The sequence below is a fragment of the Mus pahari genome, chromosome X, assembly GCF_900095145.1.
Source record: "Mus pahari chromosome X, PAHARI_EIJ_v1.1, whole genome shotgun sequence".
NCBI classification, from domain to species: Eukaryota; Metazoa; Chordata; class Mammalia; order Rodentia; family Muridae; genus Mus; species Mus pahari.
In genome coordinates this window covers 12,245,359-12,270,971 of record NC_034613.1, presented here as the reverse complement: position 1 = coordinate 12,270,971, position 25,613 = coordinate 12,245,359, and positions in this window count along the sequence as shown.

Sequence of the window (25,613 nt, the reverse complement as noted above, 5' to 3'; positions counted from 1 at the left end):
GTTGGGTGCTGGATCAGCCTGCGGACAGCCGCCAGGCGAACACCCCTCCTGGGCAGGAGAGGCGCAGGACGATCGGGTCCAGCTGCGGGTCCCCTCTCCGGGAGACTTTCAATGTCTGGTTCTATCTCAGTAGGGGCTATAGGTCTACTTAATTGTTTATCTGATCTTGATTTAACTTTGGTAATTTGTACCTATCAAGAAAATTATTCATTTCTTTTAAGGTTTCCCATTTGGTAGAGTAAAGATTTTAAAAGAAATGTTCAACATTCTTAGCCATCAGTGAAATGCAAATCAAAACTACTTTAAGATTCCATCTTACACCTGTCAGAATGGCTAAAATCAATAACACAAGTGACAGCTCATGCTGGAGAGGAGATGGAACAAGGGGAACACCCACCCATTGCTGGTGGGAGTGCAAATTTGTACAGACATTATGGAAATCAATCTGAATGTCTTTTAGAAAATTGGGACTCTATCTACCTGAAGATCCAGCTATATCTTTCCTGGGCATAAACCCAAAGGATATCTCACTATACCACAAGGACATCTGCTCATCTTATGTTCATAGCAGTTTCATTCATAATAACCAGAAACTGGAAGCAACCTAGATGTCCTTCAACAAAAGAATAGATAAAGAAAATTTGATTCATTTGCACAATGGAGTATTAATTAATGGTTAAAAATGACATGACATTTGCAGGCAAATGGATGGAGCCAGGAAGAAACTAGTGAGGTAACCCAGACCAAGAAAGACAAATATGATATGTATTTACTTATAAGTTGATATTAGCCATTAGGTAAATGATAATCAAGCCACAATCCACAGACTCAGCGAGGTTAAGTAATAAGGAGGGCTCCTGGGAAGGGGAAATATAATAATTTTTGTGGGTGAACTTGAGCTAGCTGGGAATGGGAACAGGAGGGATCAGGTATCAGGGGGAGGAGTGAAGAGACCAATGGAATTGAGTGGTATTTATGGGATGTTGTGGAAACCTAATGCAGGAGAAACATCCTGAAATCTATGAAGATTATCCTAATGAGGACTCTTAGTAATGGGGGATAGGAGTATCAACTGGCCATCTCTTATAGCCAGGCAAAGCTTCCAGTGGTGGGACTGGGTTGTGTTCAATTGGCCAATGGGGTTCCACTGAAATCCCAAAACAACCCAGGCTGTTGCTAAGACAATGGGCTGCTCTCCACAAACTGACAGCCAGTTCCCAAAGCGAAGGATAACATCCACACAACTCACTGAACATGGAGAAATTGAGCTGGTGTCTACATGTAGCATTAACCCATATATTCTAGTCTCTGGTATGTGAAGATATCCTACAGGCTACTGAAAGACACCAATCCAGCTACAAAACCATTGACTTACAATATGTCCTGCCTATAAAATATTCTAAAGCAATGGTGGCACCGAACTTGTGAGAGTAGCTAACCAATGTCTGATTTGACTTTAGTCCCACTCTACAAGAAGGAACCTATACCCAATATTGCTTGGATATCCAGGAACCAGAGAGTATATAGCGCAGAGACCTTGGGTAAAGTCAAATACTACGGTTCTAAAAAAAAAAGTATCAAGATGAGTTCTAATGTTATTCTGCTAAATTCAGACACAGGTCAGTGCTTTCATCAGAAAGACTTTCTCTAGGAGCATATGGGAAGAGATGCAGAGCTCTACAGCCTGAAATTACACACAGAGTCTAATCAAGATGTTTCCATTAAATCCCTTATCTCAGAGCTCAAGGATCCCCTTGGAAGAGAAGGCAGAAAGAGTATAAGAGCTTTAGAGGATAGAGAACACAAGAAGAACAATGCCCTCTTTATCAACTGAGAAAAGCTCATGTAAATTCACAGAAACCAGCAGAGGGCCATCATGCATCTGCCCTGGACCATCCGCATATATATTATAGCTTTTAGCTTAGTATTTTTATGGGACTCTGAGTGTGAGGGTAGAGAGTGTCTCTGACTCTTGTTCCTGCACTTGCGACTTACTCCTGGTGGGTTACTCTGTCCAACCTCAATGTGATAGTTCTTGCATCATCTCATTATGCTTTATTTTGTCATCTTTGGTTGATATCTCTTAGGGTCCTATTCTTTTATAATGTCAGAAAGAGAATGAATCTGGAGAGGAGATTAAGTGAGGAAGTAAGAGGACGGGGTAGAGAGAGGGGAAACTGCAATCAGGTTATGTTGTATGAGAAAAGAATCTGTTTTCAATAAAAGGAAAAATTTAGTATCAATGTGAAATAGTGACAAGTAAAAATGTATTATTTAATTTCAAAAGCAGCAACTAAAAATTATCTTAGTCATAACATGCAACTCAACAATGGATTGATTTTAAAGATAATTTAAACAAGAGCAGATACATTGTTAGATATGCACAAGTTACTATCTTGATAGATTTACATAAGCTAATCATGAAATGAGTCATTGAAATTTTGCACACAAAGAGAAGTCCAGGTTCAGATGGTTTCACTGGTAAATTCTATGTAATATTAAAGAAGAATTAATATTTTGGTTTTTTTGGGGGGGTGGGGTGGGATAGGGTTTCTCTTTATAGCCCTGGCTGTCCTGGAACTCACTCTGTAGACCAGACTGGCTTACAAAGATCCACCTGCCTCTGCCTCCCAAGTTCTGGGATCAGATGTATGTGCCACCACTGTCTGGCTATGATTAGTATGTTTAGCACTTATTCTTATGAACTTTCAGAAAACAAAACAAAAAAAAGATTATTAATTACCCTGATGCAAAAGTCAAACAAATAAACATAAAAACCATATACATATTGATATCTTTTATGAACATAGATATATTAACCCTCAATAAAATACTACCAAACCCAATTATGTATCATATCAAAAATCTTACATTGGGTATGGACAAGTGGAATTGATCTCAATAGTGTGAATTGTTTTATTATCTAATAATAAGTATAATAAATTCTACAAATTAGATAAAATAAGCACAATAATCTGAGTAGATGTTGAAGAACAACTGATGAATTCAAAAGCCATTTATAAATTTGAAAACAACAACAAAAAATTAGTATAACAAATAAATTTGAAGAATGTTGTAAGATCCAAGACTAATACTCAAAATTAATTGTATTTTAAACACTAGTCACCTGACATGAGTGCCAGAAACTGAACTCTGGTCCTATCCAAGAGCACTGAGCACTCTTTACCATTGAGCCATTTCCATTCAATCTCTTCTTCACTATTTTAACAATAAGGGGACAAGATATTAATTGAACTATCTTCCATTACTTGCTCACCAAATTCCTGGAAATTAATTGCTCTTAAAAGTTGTATATTGAAGAAACATAGGGTTTAAAGTGCCAGAATAAGGCCCTTCAGTGAAAAAAATATAGGATATTTTGCCACTGGGATCTTCTAGGCTGACCTGGGGAAACTCTATTTTTCCATTTCAGATATTTTACTAAGGACACAGAAAAGGAGAGTCTCTTACAGAAAGTTTATATTCACTAAAATGCCTAAATTTCATCAAGCTGATGTTAATGAAAACATTCTTTGATGTGATTGTTAAAAGCAAAGCGTGACTGTAGCCACAGGGGGGCAGCAGATACTTGGCTTTTCTTACTTGTTGTTTATTCTCTTTCATCTGCCTAAGACTTCCTCTAGAATACCAATGCCAAAAATCTCACTTGAAGGTCTGCATGTAGAAGAATGCAAATTGATCCACTTTTTTATCTCCTTGTACAAACTCCAAGTCTAAGAGGATCAAGGGCACCCAAAGAAAACCAGATACACTGAATCTAATAGATGAGAAGGTGGGAAAGAGCCTTGAACACTTCGGCACAAGGGAAAATTATATGAACAAAACACTAATGGCTGAAGACCTAAGATCAACAATTGACAAATGGGACCTCATGAAAGTGAAAAGCTTCTGTAAGACAAAAGACACTGTTAATAGGACAAAATGACAACCTACAAAATGGGAAAAGATCTTTACCAACCCTACATCCAATAAAGGGCTAATGCCTAAAATATACAAAGAACTCAAGAAGTTAGACTCCAGAAAACAAAACAAAACAAAACAAAAACAATTTTAAAAACAAACAATTCTCAACTCAATCTTGAATGGCCAAGAAGCACTTAAAGAAATGTTCAACATCCTTAGTCCTCAGGGAAATGCAAATCAAAATAATCCCAAGATTCTATCTTATAGCAATTGGAATGACTAAGATCTAAAACTCAGGTGATAGCAGATGCTGGCGAGGATGTGGAGAAAGAGGAACACTCCTCCATTGCTGGTGGGATTGTAGACTGGTAGAACCACTTGGTAAATCAATCAGACAGTTTCTCAGAAAATTGGAAATAACTCTACTTGAATACCCAGCTCTACCACTCCTGGGAGTATACTCAAAAGATGTTCCAACATATTAAAAGGACACATGCTCCACTATGTTCATAGCAGCCTTATTTATAATAGCCAGAAGCTGGAAACAACCCTGAAGTCCCTCAACCGATAAATGGATACAGAAAATGTGGATCAAATAAGGGTTGATTAAACTCTTAGCCAGACTAAGTACAGGGTACAAGACAGTATCCTAATTAACAAAATCATAAATGAAAAAGAGAGACATAACAAAGGAAACTGAGGAAATAAAAAAAAAATCATCAGATCCTTAAAAAGCCTATACTCAATGAATCTGGAAAGCCTGGATGTAATGGACAATTTTCTAGACAGATACCAGGTACCAAGGTTAAATCAGGATCGGATAAATGATCTAAATAGTCCCCCATAATCCTTAAAGAAATAGAAACAGCCATTAATAGTCCCCCAACCAAAAAAAAAAAAAAAAAAACCCAGGACCAGATGGTGTTAGTGCAGAATACTGTAAGACCGTCAAAGAAGACCTAATACCAATACTCTTCAAACTATTCCACACAATAGAAACAGAAGGAACACTAACATCCTTAGTCACCAGGGAAATGCAAATCAAACAACCCTGAGATTGCACCTCACACCAGTCAGAATGGCTAAGATCTAAAACTCAGGTGACAGCAGATGCTGGTGAGGATGCAGAGAAAGAGGAACACTCTCTCCATTGCTGGTGTGATTGCAAGCTGGTACAACTCCTCTGGAAATCAGTTTGGTGGTTCCTCAGAAAATTGGACATAGTTCTACTGGAAGATCCAGCAATACCACTCCTGGGCATATACCCAGAAGATGCTCTAACATGTAATAAGGACACATGCTCCACTATGTTCATAGCAGCCTTATTTATAATAGCCAGAAACTGCAAAAAACCCAGATGTCCCTCAACAGAAGAATGGATACAGAAAATGTGATACATTTATACAATGGAGTACTACTCAGCTATTAAAAACAATGAATTTATGAATTCTTAGGCAAATGGATGATGGATCTGGAGGATATCATCCTGAGTGAGGTAACCCAATCACAAAAGACCATACATGATATGCACTCACTGATAAGTGGATATTAGCCCAGAATCTTAGAATACCCAAAACAATTTGTAAAACATGAAACTCAAGAAGAAGGAAGACCAAAGTGTGGATACTTTGTTCATTCTTAGAATGGGGAACAAAATACCCATGAAAGGAGTTACAGAGACAAAGTTCAGACTGAGACAGAAGGAAGGACCATCCAGAGACTGCCCCTCCTGGGGATCCATCCCATAAACAGCCACCAAACCCAGACACTATTGCATATGCCAGCAAGATTTTGCTGACATGACCCTGATATAGCTCTCTCTTGTGAGGATATGCCAGTGCCTGGCAAATACAAAAGTGGATGCTCACAATCATCTATTGGATGGAACACAGGGCCCCCAATGAAGGAGCTAGAAAAAGTACCCAAGGATCTAAAGGGGTCTGCAACCCTATAGGAGGAACAATAATATGAACTAACCAGTACCCCCAGAGCTCGCAGGGACTAAACCACCAACCAAAGAGTACACATGGTCAGACTCATGGCTCCAGCTGCATATGTAGTAGAGGATGGCCTAGTCAAGTCTTCAATGGGAGGAGAGACCGTTGCTCCCGTGAAGGCTCGATGCCCCAGTGAGGGGAATGCCAGAGCCAAGAAGAAGGAGTGGGTGGGTTGGTGAGCGAGGCAATGGGTCAGGGGAATCGGTGTTTTCAGAGAGGAAACCAGGAAAGGAGATAACATTTGAAATGCAAATTAAGAAAATATCTAAGGGGAAAAAAGAAAAAAAAAAGAAAATACCTAATAAAAAATATGACGACTTCACGATCTTTGTAGGCAAATGGACAGAACTCAAAAATATCCTGAGTGAGGCAACCCAAACCCAAGAGGACATGCATGGTATGTACTCACTGATCAGTATATGGTAGCCCCAAAGCTCAGAACTCCCATGATACAACTCACATACCATATGAAGATTAAGAAGAAGGAAGGCCTAAGTGTGTATGCCTCAAGCCCACTTAGAAGGGGGAACAAAATAATCAAGGGAAGCAGAGGAATAGAGGGACCTGGGTAGGAGAAGGGAGGGGGAGGAAAAAAGTTGGGGAAGTATCATGTATGGAAAGAGACAGCAGAGAAGTCCAGAGGGTCAGGAGAATGGATAGAAATAAGTAGCAGTGGGGGAGGGTGAGGAAGTTGGGGAACCACTAAAAAGTTCCAGATGCCAGGGATATGAGAGGTTCCCAGGACCCAATAGGGATGACATTAGCTGAAATGCTCAACAGCATGGAGATAGAACCAGAAGAGACCACCTCCAGTAGGTAGACATGGCCCCCAGTGGAGGAGAGATGGGGCCACCCACCCATCTCAAAAAATTTCACCCAGAATTGTCCTTGTCTAAAGGAAACGCAGGGACAAAAATGGAGCAGAGGCTGAAGGAAAGGCCATCCAGAGACTGCCCCACTCTGCCATCCATTCCATCCACAGACACCAAACCCACACACTATTGCTGTTGCCAAGATGTGATTGCAGACAGGAACCTGTTATGACTATCCTCTGAGAGGCTCTACCAGTGCCTGACTAATATAGATGCTTATGCTTGCAGCCAACCATCAGACTGAGCACAGGAACCCTAATGGAAGAGTTAGGGGAAGGACTGAAGGAGCTGTAGGGGATTGCAACCCCATAGGAAGAGCAACAATATCAACTAACTGGATACCACAGAGCTCCCAGGGACTAAACCACCAACCAAAGAGTATACATGGAGGGACCCATGGCTCTAATTACATATGTAACAGAGGATTGCCTGATCTGGCATCAATGGGAGGAAAGGTTTTTGGTTCTATGGAGGCTTGATGCTCCAGCATAGGGAGATACTAGAGGGGTGATACTCACTGGAGTGGGTGGATGGGTAGGGTAAAACCCTCTTAGAGGCAAAGGGGAGGGGAAGGGTTGTAAGTTCATGGACAGGAAACAGGAAAGGGGGATAACATTTGAAATGTAAAAATATAAAATGAATAATTAATAAAAGAAAGAAAATCAGAGACTGTTAAAACCTAGCCCTTTTGTTGGGTCTGTTTGTGCATGCCTGTAATCCCAGTGCCTGGGAGACTAAGGTAGGAGGATTTTGAGTTCAAAGCCAGCTTGGTCTATATAGCAAGATTCTGTCTCAGATAAGCAAAAAAATAAATGTGTAAACCAAAAAAAAAACCCCACAATAAATGATTAAAAAGAGTTTTCTTTTTTATTATTCGTAATGATTGCTTGCTCAGAGGTCATTGTTCTTAGTAGCTGTTGATTAGCCACTAGAATATTCTTGGGCAATCATAGTCCCTATTAATAAATGCTGATTGTGTTGGGCATTCCCAGATGGCAACTTTTCCAACTCAATACATTATCTCTATCTAATCTTAGAGTATCACATCCAGAGGAGGAACTGGATTTCTCCAGCTGTGCACTGTTCACCAGATCTGTACATTTGTTTTAATGTGTTGCTGGGAGTGAAATCCAGGGTCTCACACACGTCAGTCAAGCAGCTTACCACTGAATTGTACTTCAGTCTTGTGCAGATGTTTTGTGAATGCCTGCTTTTCTTTAGGTGCTTTTTCTACCATTGTTCATTAGCACTTGTCAGTGTAGGAAAGCTGCTTCTTGTCTATGCTTGTAGATGCTGATTTTCTTGTTCTTTTACATCTTATTCCTCCTTTCAGTTTAATTCCTGTGGTCTTATAATTTCGTGCTAGGCATGGCCTGTGACAGATGCCCAGTAGAGTGTAGAAGTGGCTATGACTGGCTGCTGCACTTAAGCTGACCCTTAGCTCAGTACAAGGATCACACAGTTATTCATCTTCCTCTTCAGTAGGACTGTGGCTGTGATACTCTGTTGACGCTCTTGTGTAATAGAGATATTCTAGAGACAGACATGCCCCTCCCTTCAACTATGGCTTTTTTCTATTTGCAGAATTAGTGTATGTAACAGGAATTTGGGATCTGGGAGATGGAGCTGACCTCTAAAGAAAAGATATGTTAGGTTTTCACTCTACACCATTAAAGGAATGGACTTACGGGCAGAAAACTTTCCTGAGCCTGGATTCTTTCCTCTTTTAAAATGGGAGTTCTTTTAGATGCCATTTTCCTTAAATACCTTAAATCCCATGTTATGGAGAATGAAGACAGCCTAGATTCATGTCCTCTTTCCTCTAGGAAAGGACTGGCTACCTTGCCTCATGCTTAAATTTTCATTTGTGCTAGCTTTTCTTTCACGGCTGTTGAAGCTTGCCATAGGAGACTGTTGTCCCACTCCATTTGGCCTAAGTCTAAATAAATCCATTTCCTTTCTTTTAAAATCAATTTTTGTTTTCTAATTCTTTTTAAAATGTAGGGGAAGTAAAGATTTATGGGCCTAAGTACTGGGTAACTGAATTATACAAGCTCTTGAAGGTTAAAGCCCTGCTTCACTGGACTATGTACCTCCAGAGTCTAGCAGAGCTTTCTGCAGAAAGCTTTATAAAATGAGTAAAGGCACTGATACATTTATTGTTGAATGAAATGTTTTTCTTCCCTTCCCCTGTTAAAGTGCTTTTATATATTTTTAATCTCTCTCTGGAAATTAATTTTTAAATAAATATTCACTTCTTACCTCCCACACAAGGAACATCCGAGAATACTAATCAACCATAGTTTGCAAGTAGTACTTGCTGAAGAGGAAGTTTGTAGTGTGAACGATCCTCCAGCAATATCTCAGGCACTCTTAGGGCCAATATGACCAAGCTCCAGGCATGCAGCTCTGTGATACCTCACATCACTAACAACCAATATTGTGACATGAAGGTGAATGGCTTCCAGAAGTTTCCAAGTGTGTTAAGGATGCTTTCCATCAATTCCCACAGCATCTCTGAATGACAAGCAAGAGAATTTAAGAATTTTTCCCCTCACTTTTGTCTTTTCCCCTCTCTCCCTCCCTCTCATGCCCTCTTCCCCCATTACAAGTCGAGAGTTGAAATGCAGAGAAAAGTTAAGAAAGTTGCCTAGCATCACTTAAAAGAGACAGTCAAGTCAGGACTTTTTGTCTGGTGCTCATTTCACAAAGCTGCTTTCTGTCACTTAAGCAGATACATGGCATATGGGTCATAATATTCAAAGTGACTGGCATTTCCTGTAATTCATGGTCTGGTAGGGAATAGGTCATTTCTACTTATGAATGAACTTTTATATACTTAACTGTAGAGTAAAGAAACTTGACATAGGTAAAAATGTGTGCGAAAATAATGAATTGTTTTCCCTCATCTATTTATTCTGCTATTTTATTCAAATTCTCTCTCCCTTCCAGCTCTAGCTTTGCCTAAGAACTATTGTTACTATATCTTCCCTGGCATTTTAAGAAGGAGTCACAACACTGTATTCTAAAACTGAGCATCATGGAGAAGGAAAAGACATTATTGGCTCTCTTCTTCGTGAACAGAGAAATCCATAGTCCACTACCCCCCATCCTTTGTGGTTTGCAGTTGGACACCCATCTGGAAAAAAAGAGCTTTCTTTCAGGCCTAGGTTTTTGTCTCTGAATTTCATGAAACCTTGTTGATCCGGGGTCAGTGGTGCTTTGCGTATGTAGACATTTTAAACTGAGTTGATCAATGCCTTCTGTCTCTGATGGAGCCTCCAGGGTAGTCTTGAATGTAGCAGTGGTAGGAAAAAAACACCCTATTGGTCCCATTCATTGAAAAAAGTTGCCACTGAATATTTGTCATGGGCATTTATTTCTCAGTAAAGGTGATATCATTTATTGACAGTGAGTTTAGGTGACCATTTGTACCACTATTGCTGACTTTTACATTATGTCCCTAAAGTGAATTGCAATTCCCTGAGACTCACATGTCTTCAGAAATCTCTGATTGCAATGGATGATGATGATTTATTTTTCAGAGCCTTAAATTGAGTTTCTCAGAAATGCCTTTAAAAGCAGATTTCTCCATACATTTTTGTTCTGTCTTTCTAATATCGTGGTGTGTGTGTGTGTGTGTGTGTGTGTGTGCACGTGTGTGTGTGTGTGTAGTTCTTGCTGGCTTACAGGAACTCTTTAAAATGAGATCCCTGACTATTTCTGTGAAATGTATTCTTTTCTGATACAGACTGACATGGGAGCTATTTAGAGCCTATGTCATTGCAATGCAGAGCTGAGTGATGTACTTTCCCAAGCATAAGGCTTCAAGTTGGCTAGGTGTTTCCAGATCAGGCAAAGTTGGGGAATTGTAAACCTCAGGAACTTTTTTTTTTGTACTGCATCCTCTAGAAGCAACATCAGAAGTTCTAGAATGGTTAAATATTTAAAGCACTGCAGCTCCTTGTATGACACTGGGTTCACTGGAATTCAAGAAGTATCTTTCTCACCTTCATTCTGTGTTGAAAGTTTAACTCTGTGATACCTGAGTTAAAATACTTGGTATTCTTAAGCTAGTAGAATAATGAGGGAAATTCTGGGTTTCAAAAATCTTAGCTAAGAGGAATAATGAATGGCTGAGAAGCACCTGAAAAAATGTTCAACATCCTTAATCAACAGAGAAATGCAAATCAAAACAACCCTGAGATTCCACCTCACACCAGTCAGAATGGCTAAGATCAAAAACTTAGGTGACAGCAGATGCTGGTGAGGATGCAGAGAAAGAGGGACACTTCTCCATTGCTGGNGGGATTGCAAGCTTGTACAACCACTCTGGAAATCAGTCTGGTGGTTCCTCAGAAAATTGGACATAGTACTACCAGAAGATCCAGCAATACCTCTCCTGGGAATATACTCAGAAAATGTTCTAAATTGTAATAAGGACACATGCTCCATTATGTTCATAGTAGCCTTATTTATAATAGCCAGAAGCTGGAAAGAACCCAGATGTCCCTCAACAGAAGAATGGATACAGAAAATGTGATACATTTACACAATGGAGTACTACTCAGTTATTAAAAACAATGAATTTATGAAATTCTTAGGCAACATCCTGAGTGAGGTAACTCAATCACAAAAGAATACACATGATATGCACTCACTGATAAGTGGATATTAGCCCAGAAACTTAGAATGCCCAAGATAAAATTTGTAAAACACATGAAACTCAAAAAGAACGAACACTGAAGTATGGATACTTCAATCCTTCTTTGAATGGAGAACAAAATACCCATGGAAGGAGTTACAGAGACAAAGTTCGGAGCTGAGACAGAAGGAAGGACCATCCAGAGACTGCCCCACCTGGGGATCCATCCCATAAACAGCCACCAAACCCAGACACTATTGCATATGCCAGCAAGATTTTGTTGAAAGGACCCTGATATAGCTCTCTCTGGTGAGGCTATGCCAGTGCCTGGCTAATACAGAAGTGGATGCTCATAGTCATCAGTTGGATGGAACACAAGGCCCCCAATGGAGGAGCTAGAGAAAGTACACAAGGAACTAAAGGGGTCTGCAACCCTATAGGAGGAACAAAAATATGAACTAACCAGTACCCCCAGAGCTTGTGTCTCTAGTTGACTATGTAGCCGAGTTTGGCCTAGTAGGCCATCAATGTGAGGAGAAGCCCTGGGTCTTGTGAAGATTATATGCCCCAGTACAGGGGAATGCCAGGGCCAGGAAGTGGGAGTGGGTGGATTGGGGAGCAGAGGGAGAAGGGTATAGAGGTCTTTCGGGATAGCATTTGAAATGTAAATGTAGAAAATATCTAATACAAATATATAAAATTTTAACCAAAAAAGTCTTAATTAAAATATAAATATTGGGAAAGTGAGGCAATAAGTCTCCTGTGTTTGGAATTCATTACAGAAGTGTGAATCTTGGGATACAAAAAGAGTAGCTTCCCAGACAGTGACCTGAGGCAGGTACAGAACATCTAGGCTAGCCAGCTCAGTATGTTCAACAACTGAGGAGCATTCTCATGACAATTCTTTCAAGCTAACTAGCTGGGACAGCAGAAAGTCATAGCCACATGATTCAATGTACATTAGTGTACATGACTGAACTGTTCCCAAAAAGGCTTCTGGGTCATATAAAGACCAATGTCTGAGGTCAGGTTGAAGGCTGCTTCATGTGCTGCCTACTAAGCTGAAAGGAAGATAGAAGTATCCTTTGCTTCATTCCACAACAGTTGGGGCTATCACATAAAGAAATGGAATTTTAGCTGGGCGGTGGTGGTGCATGCCTTTAATCCCAGCACTCTGGAGGCAGAGGCAGGTGGATTTCTGAGTTCGAAGCCAGCCTGGACTACAGAGTGAGTTCCAGGACAGCCAGGGCTACACAGAGAAACCCTGTCTCGGAAAACCTAAAAAAAAAAAAAAAAAAAAAAGGAATTTTTCCCTTTCTATAGTCACAGGAGATTGACATAGAAGAAGGAGAAAAGACATACAAGTAGACTCTGGCTTTGCTGAGTATGAGCTGGTATCATTTAATGCATTCAAATCTTATAGGGGTTTCTCATATTTACAGCCCATTTACTGGTTTTGAGAATTATTTTTAAAAGTGAATGATGGATTCAAATTCCATGGCTCTGTGTGTGGGTGGGGGTGGGGTGCGAGAGGATGAAGAAGGGAAAACAATGACCCACATTGTAAGGCCACTGGCATGTCAACATCAGAATCTGTACCAATTACCATAACTTCCTTTTGAATCTCAAATTACCTTGGGAAAGTGTCTGATTTCTTTCCTCCCCTAGCATTTCAAAACATTTTTAAGTTTCTGTAATGACTGCTTATTTTAGTCCCAAATGTTTTACCTCCTTCATATAGAATGTGAGCTCAGAGCCCGGCTTTGGAAGTAAAGTGGATAGAGTGAGGCCCTAGTAATTTGCCTCAACAAATAGGCAACAAAACCAAGACTAGAATGTCAGAAAGTAGGATTTTATCTGGTGAGCAGTTGGCCTCATTTCCACCCCCATTTGGCCACTCGATAGTGTTAACCTTTGAGGTGATAATTTAAGAAACTTACCAAGTGAATTTTAATGTTCTTTAGCAGTTCTTTTGTATTTTGTTATTTTTTTTCAAGCAGCTATAAAGAAAGAAGTGTTGACATTCAGTTTTCTAACAGAAACTTAGACCACTCAACATCATCAGAACACAGTAATCCCACCACAGTGAGTCCTGGATACCCCAACACACCCAAAAACCAAGATTCGGATTTAAAATTATATCTCATGATGCTGGTAGAGGATTTTAAGAAGGGCATTAATAACTCACTTAAAGAAATACAGGAGAACACTGTTAAACAGAAGTCCTAAAAGAGGAAGCACAAAAAATCCCTTAAAGAATTACAGGAAAACACAACCAAACAGGTGATGGAATTGAACAAAACCATCCAAGATCTAAAAATGGAAGTAGAAACAATAAAGAAAACCCAAAGGGAGACAACTTTGGAGATAGAAATCCAAGGAAAGAAATCAGGAACCATGGTTGCAAGGATCAGCAACAGAATACAAGAGATGGAAGAGAGAATCTCAGGTGCAGAAGATTCCATAGAAAACATGGACACAACAATCAAAGAAAATGCAAAATGCAAAAAGATCCTAACTCAAAACATCCAGGAAATCCAGGACACAATGAGAAGACCAAACCTAAGGATGATAGGTATAGATGAAAATGAAGATTTTCAACTTAAAGATTCAGTAAATATCTTCAACAAAATTATAGAAGAAACCTTACCTAACCTAAAGAACTAGATGCTCATGAACATACAAGAAGCCTACAGAACCCCAAATAGACTGGACCAGAAAAAAAAATCCTCCCGACACATAATAATCAAAACAACAAATGTGCTAAATAAAGATAGAATATTAAAAGCAGCAAGAGAAAAGGGTCAAGTAACATATAAACACAGACCTATTAGAATTAAACCTGAATTCTTACCAGAGATTATGAAAGCCAGAAGATCTTGGAGAGATGTCATACAGACACTAGGAGAATATAAATGCCAGCAAAACTCTCAATTACAATAGATGGAGAAACCAAAGTATTCCATGAAAAAACAAATTTAAAAGATATCCTTCCACAAATGCAGCCCTTCAAAGGATAATAAAGGGAAAACTCCAACACAAGGAGGGAAACTATGCCCTAGAAAAAGCAAGAAAGTAATCCTTCAACAAACATAAAAGAAGATAGCTGCAAGAACAGAATCCCAACTCTAAAACCAAAAATAACAGGAAGCAAAAACAACTTTTGCTTAATTATCTCTTAATATCAATGGACTCAATTCCCCAATAAAAAGACATAGACTAACAGACTGGCGACATAAAGAGGACCCAAATTTTTGCTGCATACATGAAACCCACCTCAGAGACAAAGACAGATACTACCTCAGAGTAAAAGGCTGGAAAATAATTTTCCAAGAAAATGGTCCAAAGAAACAAACTGGAGTGGCCATTCTAATATCCAATAAAACTGACTTCCAACCCAAAGTTATCAAAAAAGACAAGGAGGGGCACTTCAAACTTATCAAAGGTAAAATCTTCCAAATGAACTCTCATTTCTGAATATCTATGCCCCAAATGAAAGGGCATCCACATTCATTAAAGAAACTATAATAAAGTTCAAAGCACACATTGCAATGCACACAATAATAATGGGCAACTTCAACACCCCACTTTTATCAATGGACAGAACCTGGAGCAGAAACTAAACAGAGATACATGGACACTAACAGAAGTTATGAAAGAAATGGGTTTAACAGATATTTACAAAACATTTTATCCTAAAACAAAAGGATATACCTTCTCCTCAGCATCTCATGGTAACTTCTCCCAAACTGACCCCATAATTTGTCACAAAACAGTCCTCAACAGATACAAAAATATTGAACTTGTACCATGCATACTATCAGATCACCATGGACTAAGGGTGATCTTCAATAACAACATAAATAATGGAAAGTCAACATTTACGTGGAAGCTGAACAACACTCTACTCAATGATAACTTGGTCAAGGAAGAAATAAAGAAAGAAATTNAAAACTTTTTAGAGTTTAATGAAAATGAAGCCACAATATACCCTAACTCGTGGAACACAATGAAAGCAGTCCTAAGAGGAAAACTCATAGCTCTGAGTGCCACCAAAAGAAACTAGAGAGAGCCTACACTAGCAGCTTGACAGCACACCTAAAAGCTCTAGAACAAAAGGAAGCAATTTCACCCAAGAGAAGTAGACAGTAGGAAATAATGAAATTCAGGGCTGAAATCAACCAAGTGGAAACAAAATGAACTATACAAAGAATCAACCATATCAGGAGCTGGTTCTTTGAGAAAATCAACAAGATAGATAAACCCTTAGCCACACTAACTAGAGGACACAGGGACAATATCCTAATTAACAAGATCAGAAATGAAAAGGGAGACATAACAATAGATCCCGAGGAAATCCAAAACATGTTATCCTACCACAAAAGCCTATACTCAACAAAACTGGAAAACCTGGATGAAGTGGACAATTTTCTAGACAGATACTAAGTACCAAAGTTAAATCAGGATCAGATTAACCATCTAAACAGTCCTATATCCCCTAAAGAAATAGCAGCAGTCATCAATAGTCTCCCAACCAAAAAAAGCCCAGGACCAGATGGGCTTAGTGCAGAGTTCTATCAGACCTTCAAAGAAGACCTAATTCCAACTCTCCTCAAAGTATTCCACAAAAGAGAAACAGAAGGTACTCTACCCAATTTGTCTTATGAAGCCACAATTACTCTGATACCTAAGCCACATAAAGACCCAACAAAGAAGGAGTACTTCCTTTCCCTTATGAATTTTGATGGAAAAATACTCAATAAAATTCTCACAAACCGAATCCAAAAACATACCAAAACAATCATCCATCATAATCAAGTAGGCTTCATCCTGGAGATGCAGGGATGGTTCAATATGTGGAAATCCATCAACCCAATCCACTATATAAACAAACTCAAAGACAAAAACCACATGGTCATCTTGTTAGATGCTGAGAAAGTATTTGACGAGATCCAACACTCAATCATGATAAAAGTCTTGGAAAGATCAGGAATTCAAGGCCCATACCTAAACATGATAAAAGCAATATACAGCAAACCAGTAACCAATATCAAAGTAAATGGAGAGAAACATGAAGTAATCCCACTAAAATCAGGGACCAAGGCTGCCCACTTTTTCCCTAAGTATTCAATATAGTGCTTGAAGTCCTAGCCAGGGCAATTATACAACAAAAGGAGATCAAGGGGGATTCAAATTGGGAAGGAAGAAGTCAAAATATCACTATTTGCAGATATGATAGTATATATAAGTGGCCCTAAAAATTCCACCAGAGAACTCCTAAACTTAATAAACAGCTTCAGTGCAGTAGCTGGATATAAAATTAATGCAAACATATCAGTGGCCTTTTGCTAAACAGAGGATAAACAGGGTGAGAAAGAAATTACGGAAACAACACCCTCACAATATTCACAAATAATATAAAATACCTTGATGTGACTCTAACTCAGGAAGTAAAAGATCTCTGTGATAAGAACTTTAAGTTTCTGGAGAAACCCTGATATAGCGTCCTCTTGTGAGGCTATGCCAGTGCCTAACAAACACAGAAGTGGATGCACACNACACTAGCAGCTTGACAGCACACCTAAAAGCTCTAGAACAAAAGGAAGCAATTTCACCCAAGAGAAGTAGACAGTAGGAAATAATGAAATTCAGGGCTGAAATCAACCAAGTGGAAACAAAATGAACTATACAAAGAATCAACCATATCAGGAGCTGGTTCTTTGAGAAAATCAACAAGATAGATAAACCCTTAGCCACACTAACTAGAGGACACAGGGACAATATCCTAATTAACAAGATCAGAAATGAAAAGGGAGACATAACAATAGATCCCGAGGAAATCCAAAACATGTTATCCTACCACAAAAGCCTATACTCAACAAAACTGGAAAACCTGGATGAAGTGGACAATTTTCTAGACAGATACTAAGTACCAAAGTTAAATCAGGATCAGATTAACCATCTAAACAGTCCTATATCCCCTAAAGAAATAGCAGCAGTCATCAATAGTCTCCCAACCAAAAAAAGCCCAGGACCAGATGGGCTTAGTGCAGAGTTCTATCAGACCTTCAAAGAAGACCTAATTCCAACTCTCCTCAAAGTATTCCACAAAAGAGAAACAGAAGGTACTCTACCCAATTTGTCTTATGAAGCCACAATTACTCTGATACCTAAGCCACATAAAGACCCAACAAAGAAGGAGTACTTCCTTTCCCTTATGAATTTTGATGGAAAAATACTCAATAAAATTCTCACAAACCGAATCCAAAAACATACCAAAACAATCATCCATCATAATCAAGTAGGCTTCATCCTGGAGATGCAGGGATGGTTCAATATGTGGAAATCCATCAACCCAATCCACTATATAAACAAACTCAAAGACAAAAACCACATGGTCATCTTGTTAGATGCTGAGAAAGTATTTGACGAGATCCAACACTCAATCATGATAAAAGTCTTGGAAAGATCAGGAATTCAAGGCCCATACCTAAACATGATAAAAGCAATATACAGCAAACCAGTAACCAATATCAAAGTAAATGGAGAGAAACATGAAGTAATCCCACTAAAATCAGGGACCAAGGCTGCCCACTTTTTCCCTAAGTATTCAATATAGTGCTTGAAGTCCTAGCCAGGGCAATTATACAACAAAAGGAGATCAAGGGGGATTCAAATTGGGAAGGAAGAAGTCAAAATATCACTATTTGCAGATATGATAGTATATATAAGTGGCCCTAAAAATTCCACCAGAGAACTCCTAAACTTAATAAACAGCTTCAGTGCAGTAGCTGGATATAAAATTAATGCAAACATATCAGTGGCCTTTTGCTAAACAGAGGATAAACAGGGTGAGAAAGAAATTACGGAAACAACACCCTCACAATATTCACAAATAATATAAAATACCTTGATGTGACTCTAACTCAGGAAGTAAAAGATCTCTGTGATAAGAACTTTAAGTTTCTGGAGAAACCCTGATATAGCGTCCTCTTGTGAGGCTATGCCAGTGCCTAACAAACACAGAAGTGGATGCACACTGTCAGCTATAGGATGGAATACAGGGCCCCCAATTGAGAAGCTAGAGAAAGTACCCAAGGAGCTGAAGGGGTCTGCAACCCTATAGGTCGAACAACAACATGAACTAACCAGTACCCCCAGAGCTCGAGTCTCTAGCTGCATATGTAGGAGAAGATGGCCTAGTCAGCCATCATTGGGAAGAGAGACCCCTAGATCTTGCAAACTTTATATACCCCAGCACAGGGGAACACCAGGGCCAAGAAGTGGGAGTGGGTGGGTAGGGGAGCAGGGTCAGGGGAGGGTATAGGGGACATTCGGGATAGCATTTGAAATGTAAATGAAGAAAATATCTACTTTCAATTATCTCTGCTTTCTTTTTTTTCAATAATTTATTTTATTCATTTTACATCCCAATCACAGATCCCCTCCTTCCTCTCATCCTAGTCCTGCCCTTACAAATCCCATTACCTGCTCCCTTTCTCCTTAGAGAAAGGGCAACACTCCTTGGGTATCACCCTACTCTAGGATATCCAGTCCCAGCACGACTAAGCACATCCTCTCCTCTGAGGTCCAACCAGGCGGTCCTGGTAGAGTAAGGGGATCCAAGGGTAGGATCAACTTTGTCTCTGTAACTCCAATTGTTTTTTAATTGGAAAAACCCAAACCTCAATAGATGATGATATCTTGCACATATTTAAGTCTGGACAATCTATGCATCAATCTGGTAATCTCCCTTTCCACACATATCTTCTGGGTGTACCAGAGTTTCTTCAGGAAGAGCAACAGTCTACCTCCCCGACTGTCATTTGAGAACAAGAGCACAGGGTTTTGAATGTATAACTTTAAATTGTATTTTAGGATCTAGAATCTTCTGGGATCATAACTTTAACTCAGCCTTCCATAACTGTCCTCTTACTTTCTATTACACAGTAGGACACTGTAACATCAACAGACTGCTTCAATCTTTTCACTTCTGCAGATGCTAAAACCATTTGTCCAATACATAAAGGAGTGGGAAATTTAATTTCCTAGGAAGGAAAAATTAATTTCTTAATATTTCATTTTTAAAATTCCATGAATTGATCTTGGAATCAGATAAACTAGATTCTTACATATTTCGTTTGTTAATTCCTGAGTGAAATTTTCTACTTGGATATTGCACTGGATGGTTTTGTGTGTTAATGTGTTAGAGTCATCAGAGAGGAAGGAGCCTCATTTGAGAAAATGCCTCCATGAGATCCAGCTGTAAGGAATTTTCTCAATTAGTGAACAATTTGGGAGGGCCCAGGCCATGGTAGTTGGAACCATCCCTGAGATGGTGATCCTGGGTTCTATAAGAAAGCAGACTGAGCAAGCCATGGGGTGCTAGTCAATAAGCAGTGCCCCTCCATGGCTGCTGCCTCAGCTTCTGCCTCCAAGTTCCAACCCTGCTTGAGTTCCTGTCCTGACTTCCTTCAATGATGAACTATGATCTGGAAGTATAAGCTAAATAAGCCATTTCCTCCCCAATTTGCTCTTTTGGTCATGGTGTTTCATCACAGTAATAGAAACTCTGACTAAGGCAGATATTAAACACAATGTGCTGAAAGTAAGTACATACAGTGTTGAATGATCTCATGCTTGAAATAGAACTGGAAGAATTTGAAGTCTTATCATTGTCCACAAAGATTACTTGTTTGCAGTGCAAATGAATGAAGTTGTGGGATATGGTCAGTTTAAGATACAAAGGAGTGAGTGTAAGATGGCAGAGATGCTGATTTTTTATGGTGATCAGGTATAGGGAGGGGGCCAGGAGAGGGCTGGGTGTAAGACTGGAGGTCAATGGGGGTCATCTCTGGGACTAACTGGAGACCTAGGGTAGGGGAAGCTATGGTGAGTCTATGGGGGACACTCAAGCTGAGATTCCTAACGGCGAGATATATAGACTGAAGTGACCACTTTCTATAGCCAGGCAAAACTTCCAGTGGAGAGAGTGGGACATCAACCCACCCACAAAACTTTTAACCCAAAATTTGTCCTGGCTACAAGAATCACAGGAATAAAGATGGAGCAGAGACTGAAGGAACAGCTAACCAATGACTGCCATAACTTGAAACCTATCCCATGTGAGAGCCAATCCCTGACACTATTCATAATGCTTTGCTATTCTTCCAGACAGGAGCCTAGCATAACTATCTTCTGAGAGGCCTCATCTAGCAGTGGATGGAGGCAGATGCAGAAACCCACAGTCAAACATCAGGCAGAGCCCAGGGAGTCTCTTGGGAGAGTGGAGGATAGAATTGAGTAAGCTGGAGATCAAGGACAAGAAGACCTACAGAGTCAACTAACCTCAACCCAGGGGGCGCTCACAGAGATTGACTCACCAACCGAAGAGCATGAGTGCCTGGCTGTAGGCTTCCTACACATTTATAGCAGATCTGCAGCTTGATTTTCATGGGAGTCCTCTAGCAGCTTGAGCAGGGGCTTTCTCTTGACTATGTTGCCTACCCTTGGATCCCTTTACCCTACCAGGACTGCCTGGTTGGACCTCAGAGGGAGAGGATATGCCTAGTCATCCTGGGACTGGATGTCCTAGAGTAGAGTGGTACCCAAGGGGTGCTGCCCTTTCTCTGAGGAGAAAGGGAGCAGGTAATGGGATTTGTAAGGGCAGGACTAGGATGAGAGGAAGGAGGGGATCTGGGATTAGGATGTAAAGTGAATAAAATAAATTATTGAAAAAAAAGAAAGCAGAGATAATTGAAAGTAGGGAAAAATTAATTAAAATATAGTTTCAAATGATTGTTAAAATGAGCTCCCAATTTGGGCTAGTGGTTAGATTTTTAGAATGAACTTAAAAGATGTAATCTTGAGTTTACATATTCATTGGATTATATGACTCTGATATTCAAAGAAGTATAAATATTCAGGTAAAGGATCAAAAGGCTTCTGTCAGAAGTGATTAGCAGGCAATTTCTAAAACCTTTTTCAAATAGATAGTTATCTATGGGGAGAGGGCTTGGTGACACTTCCCTTTAGTAATTATTTTAGACTGTACCCCTAATGTTGACAGTGGCTAGAAATTTAACCTAAATGTATTTGAGGACAATATGTAAGTATGGGGATTACTAATTTAGTTTAGATAATACATTTGAGAAAGACTGGAGGCAGAAACGGTGTGTGTGTTTTTGACAGTAATATATTAATAATGATATCTCCAATGACTGCTATCAACAACAATAGCAAAATGTATACAAGTTCTTTGTTTTAGACCATTATGTGTTGCTCTAATGCAGTGGTTCTCAATCTTCCTAATCCTAGGACCCTTTAATACAGTTCCTCATGTTGTGGTGATCCCCAACCACAAAACAATTTTTGACTTTTTAACTGTCATTTTGCTAGTGTTATAAGTCATAGCATAAATATCTGTGTTTTTCTGATGGTTTTAGGTGATCCCTGTGAAAGGATCATTTAACTTTCAAAGGGGTCTTGACCAACAGGTTGAAAAACACAGGGTTCTAGCATAAACAAAGAAAGGAAGTTAAGTTGTATATGGTAGTGCATGTCTGTGTCACCAGCATTTGGGAAGCTGAGACAGTGGGATTATGAGTTTGAGGTTATGCTGAGATGAATAATAAGGAGGAAAAAGAAGAAGGGGCGAGAAAGGAGGAGGAGAAGGAGGGGTAAGAACTGGGAAGAAAAATTTATTTAGGTTCACAATTTTGAAGAATGACATTAGAATCTGCTGAGTTTGGGTCAATGAATTTATGTTATTCTATGTGTTGTGGAAAGGAGCAAGCAGGCATGTGCATAAAGGAGACAAAGGGGAGGCTAGTATGCTTTATAACAAACTACTTTTGTGACAGTCAACTAAGTGTAGTAAAATCTAAATGACTCCTGTCAGCCCAATGTTTGGAAAACGAATCTAGTCTTTAAAGAAAGGCATTAATTCACTCATGAAGGTAGTACCCACATCATCTAATTTAACCTCTGTTAGCACCCTGGGGGTCCTATCTTCTTTTACCACTACCACACCAGAGACAAAGCTTCTAGCACATGAAATGTTAGGAAAAGAAAAACCATATCCAAGCCATTGTTATAACATATACAAAGCTTTCAAACATTTATTTCTTTTCTTACACTGGAAAAATCATCATTTAATAGAGTAAAACCAAACACCTTTTCAAGGAACACATACAAAAATGTTTGTGTTATTTAAATCCCTTTAAACAGCTATAAAAATAATAAAGCTCATTGTCCAAAATTTAAAAACACTGTCAAAGATATAATGCACTTAGTGATCAAGATTATTTTATTTATGTTATTATAATAGGGAGAATAATGCTCACGAATTCTTCATCAAAGAAGGAGAACACCTGGTGTTTTTAAGAGAGAGAGAAAGCAACAAGTTAGACTGGGTATGCTTTTCCTTCTTCATAAACTTTCACTTCCTCTTCTAAATAAAACTTCTTTGCCAATCTTCTGTGCCTGACTATAATATTTTATTATGGAAACCAAAAATCTGGTAAGGGGTCTGATCTCTTCATTTTCCCTCTCCTACAATGGTCCCAGTAAAGAACTATGAAGGTGGGACTGAAGAGATGGCTCAATAGTTAATAGCATTGTCCTTCCAGATGACCCAGGGTTCTAACCCAGACTGAGTTCCTGCTATAGAGGGAACGAAGTAAAACGCTATAATACTGAGTTCCAAGTATAGTGGGAATAGCAGATGCCTTGTTACCAAGAGCTAAAAATAACCAAATTGCTACTAAGGCTTGCACTAGCATGATGTCAACTGATTGCAAGTGGCTGCCTATTGAAAATAGCTGTTTGGGTGGTATTTTGAAGTGATTTGGGGGCAAAATTGACCATGAAGCTAGCAAGTAATGAACCAAGCACTTCAACAGGTAAACTGACAAGGTCATCTCATTACTCAGTTCAACAAGAGGTGGATATTTTACAGAATTCTGAGTCTGATGAGGAAAAATTAGCAAAGATAACCTTTCTCTTTCTGATTCAAGTGAAGACTGCATTGATGAAGCATTGAGTGAAAGTGAAAGTGGTGATTCTGAAAATCAAAGACAGTGTTGGAAGAAGGTGGCATGCTTGTGCCCCTCAACCAACAGGGGAGATGCCTGTGTGATCAATGGGGTTGGACTAGGAACTTTGTGGCACCAAATGTGGATCTAAGCTTCAATGGTGATGAAAAAGAACCAGGGAATGTTCCAGGTCATATCACTGAAGAAAGCATGAGTATAGATTTTTGTCTCCTTTTTGTTGGGGATGACTTCTGATAGAACTAGACAGAAAAGACAAATTTATGTGACTATCTAATGCATGCTGAAAAGCCAAACTAATACTATTCCAAGAACTTCAAGGATGCTTCTGTTGATGAAATGAAAGCTTTTATTGGGCTCAGGATAGGCTATCCGTATTACTGGTCAAGTGAGGGAATTGACTTTTTTTGTTAAGTGGTTGATGAACAGTATATGAATATTGATAAAACAGACACAGGACTGAGTATTTGCATTCAAAGCAAGGTTAGTGTGTTTTCTACAATCTCGTCAAGTTTCATCTAAACCTAATCACTGTTATGCATGTTATAAAAAGTGTCCTAACATGTCTATATTTTTTTCAAAAAATTTCTCAGGAGGCCAGGCAGAGGGGCTAACTACACTCAGGGGCTCAGGTCTGGTAAGATAGCACCCACATGACAAGCTAAAAGTGGTTTCTAACTCCAGTCCCAGGGGCCAAGTGTTAATATCTGACTGTCAATGAGAGACACTTGTCATTGAAATAATCATGACTGATTATCTTACCATTGTCTAAAGACAGTCTAGAACTTTGTAGTGTAAATACATGACCCTACAACTAGATATGTTCACAAAGCTAATTCTTTTCAGATGATTCAAATAAGCTCTTCACAGATCTGCTTTTAAGATGTCCCAGTTTAGCTGGGCAATGGTGGCACACACCTGTAACCCCAGCACTCAGGAGGCAGAGGCAGGCAGATTTCTAAGTTCGAGGCCAGCCTGGTCTACAGAGTGAGTTCCAGGATAGCCAGTGCTACACAGAGAAACCCTGTCTTGAAAAACTGAAGAAAAAAAAATCTCCCAGCTTAAAGAACATGTCTGTAGTCACACCATTACACCATGTCTTTAACAACTTTAAAATCTTTTTTATCTTAATTTAAAAAACAAATGATCTGTTTTATAACAGTTTGAGGTTTTGGAATGGAGTAGCACTATAGTTTGTACCTTGAATGTCTCCCGTGGCCCTGCCCAGAATATCTCTGTTGTAAAATAGTGAAGCACTTCAGTAGGGCATATTGGAAGACTTCTAGGACTAAAGGAATGTGCCTTTGAAGGGGCACTACGACCCTCATCACTTCTTTTCTCTTTAAAACTTTTTAAAAGATTTATTTATATCTTATGTGTACACATGAATGCCTAAATATATGTATATGTGCCATGCACAAACCTGGTACCACCACAGTCCAAAAGATGACATCAAATCCATGGGAACTGGAGTTATGTATGATTGGAAGCTGCCATATGGGTTCTGGGATCTGAACTTGGGACTTGGGTCCTCTGCAAAAGTGAAAGTATTCTTATTACTGAACCATCTTTGCAGCAGCATTCCCCCTTTTGTTGTCAAATGGCTTTTGATGGGAATGATTTTGTTCTCTCGTGTTCTACAGTACATGCTGCTTTGCCATGAGTCAAAAAGCAATGAGGACCCTTTATCATAGATTGGAGCTTTTAAAGCCATATGCCAAAACTACCTTTTTGCCTTTTTTAGGTTGATTATATCAAATATTTGTTGGGTTAAAGAAATCTAGCATAGATACATTAGTAAATCTTAAAAAAAGCATTCAATCATTAAGCTATAGAGAATTAATAATGTAGTATTGACTGTGGATTTTACTTGGTCCACTGAGAGAGATCTGCTGCAATTCTGGTAACTGCATTGTTTTTTGAACAACAGGATAAGAAATGGCTGTGAAGGTCTTGAAGAAATAGCCAACCCTGAACACAGGTAGGCAATGTTGCCTAAGGGGAAGAGTCAGAAAGTCAGGCTCCTTACTGCTACTTGTGTACCAAGCATATATGTATACCATGCACAAACCTGCTACCAGCACTGGCTAAAAGAGCTTTGGGAACTGGAGTTACATGTTAT